This window comes from Mastomys coucha, unplaced genomic scaffold (assembly GCF_008632895.1).
Source record: "Mastomys coucha isolate ucsf_1 unplaced genomic scaffold, UCSF_Mcou_1 pScaffold22, whole genome shotgun sequence".
NCBI classification, from domain to species: Eukaryota; Metazoa; Chordata; class Mammalia; order Rodentia; family Muridae; genus Mastomys; species Mastomys coucha.
Window position 1 is genome coordinate 177,264,950 of NW_022196905.1, and position 2,339 is coordinate 177,267,288.

Here is a 2,339-nt window from a genome sequence, read left to right on the forward strand (position 1 = left end):
AAAAGATACTCACGGTAAATAGACACCAAGGAACTGGAGACTGCAATCCAATAACAATGTTGAGAACACTTTAAAACAACTAAAATAAAATGGACAGAGCAAGTGTTGGCAGGCACTCGGCGCAGTTGCTGGAAACAGACAAGCACTGCATGGCCAAAGGAAGTGTGTGCTAGCCAGTCTTATGTCAACTTGACACAGGCTAGAGCCATCTGAAAGGAGGGAGCCTCAACTGAGAAGATGCCTCCGTGAGATCCAGCTGTAAGGCATTTTCTTAATTAGTGATTGATAGGGGAGGGCTCATGGTGGGTGGTACCATCCCCTGGACTGGTGGTCCTGGGTTCTATAAGAAAGCAGGCTGAGCAAGCCATGGGGAGCAAGCCAGTAAGCAGCACTCCGTGGCCTCTGCATCAGCTCCTGCCTGCAGGATCTTGTTTGAGTTCCTGTCCTGACTTCTTTTGATGACGAACAGTGATATGGGAGTGTAAGCAAAAGAAGCCCTTTCCTCCCTAGCTTGCTTTTGGGTGATGGTGTTTCATTCGAGCAATAGAAACCTTAACTAAGAAAGAGTGTAAATAGTATTGCCACTTTAGACAAGTATTTGCCAGATTTTTACAAGGTTGAATATGCATTTTATTATTGTTGTTGTTGTTGTTCTTGTTGCTGTTGTTTATGTGTGTGTGTGACACACACAGAAATAGAGAAAGAGAAAGGAGAGAGAGAGAACACACAGAAATAGAGAAAGAGAAAGGGGAGAGGCAGGGTTATGCATGTGTTATGGCATGTTTGTGGAAGCCAGCGGACTTTTGTTTTGGTTTTGGTTTTTGTGTTTTTGGGACAGGGTTTCTCTTTGTAGCCCTGGCTGTCCTAGAACTCACTCTATAGACCAGGCTGGCCTCAGACTCAGAGATTTGCCTGCCTCTGCTCCATGAGTGCTGGGGTTAAAGGAACCAGTTTTTAGCTACCACCAAGCTAAGGGACTCTTTAACCCCTCCTTGTCCTGTGAGGTCTAGGTCCTAAACTCAGGTTGTCAGGTTCTGCTGCAAGTATCTTTACCAGTTGAGCCCTCTTGGTGACCCCAAAACATACATTTAATATACGCTTCCCTCCCTCCCTCATTCTCTCTCTCTCCCACTTCCCACACCTTGCTTGGAAGAGTTTGACTTTGCTCCTCCAGTAACTGATTCATAGCACTGCCTTCTACTTAGGCCAAGTGACTTAAGTCTAGGCAAGCATTCACTGAGCTCAGTAACAATTTAGCAAGAGTGAAGTAGACATTTCAAATATACAGAGATCGTAGATAACCCCCCCATGTAATTATTATATAGGATGGTTCTGTTTGCGATTTTGTTTTTGAATTTTGATTTCTGCCAAGTGACAGTCCATGGAGATGAGAATCCCCTCCTTGAAATTTGACTGAACATTACAAATCACAGGTGATTCTAGTTGGGGCCATTTTCTCATCACTGGAATAAAACACTTGAGACAAATTCTCTTACAAGGAGGAAAGATTTATTTCGGCGCATAGTTTTCAGTCCATAACCACTTGGTCCTGTTGCTTTGTGGCCTGGCAATATGACATTGCAGGACATGGGTGAGGGAAACTGGTCACTCATGGCAGCTGGGAAACAAAATGAGAAACAGAAAGGGGCTGGGTCCCAGTGTGGCCTTCAAGAGCATGTCTTGGGGTCCTTCTTCCCAGGAAGTCCCACTTCCTGAAGGCTCCCTCTGCCAAGGGCGTCATAGGCAGGAGGCAGAGCTTTCACTTCCGAGGCTTTGAGGAACATTCTTGCTCTGAAGCCTCATGAACACCATCATATTGGATAGAGGATTTCATGTTGCATGAGAGCTGGGGCATTTGACAAAAGAAATGGTGTTTTTATTTCAGGACAACTAGAACTTCACCATTCAAGGAAAAGGAACATGGCTTCGAAGCCAAAAAAACGCAAGGCAAAGTTAAAGATCCCTCCGCCTGCCTTAGGAGAGCTGGGAAGCACTGTAGGCTGGGGTCAGAGTTGAGGAGGAGGAGGAGGGAGAGGAAGAGGAGAAGGAGAAGGAGGAGGAGGAGGGGGGGGGAGGAAAAATAGGAGGAGGTGGGAAGAGGAAGAGGAGGAGAAGGAAAAATAAGAAGAGGAGGGGGAGAGAGGAGGAAGAGGAGGAGAAAAAGGAGGAGGAAGAGGAAGAGGAGGAGGAGAGAGGAGGGAGAGGAGGAGGAAGAGGAAGAGGAAGAGAAGGAAGAAGAAGAGGAGGAAGAAGAGGAAGAGGAGGAGAGAGGAGGAAGAGGAGGAGGAGGAGGAAGAAGAAGAAGAAGAAGAGGAGGAGAGAGGAGGAAGAGGAGGAGG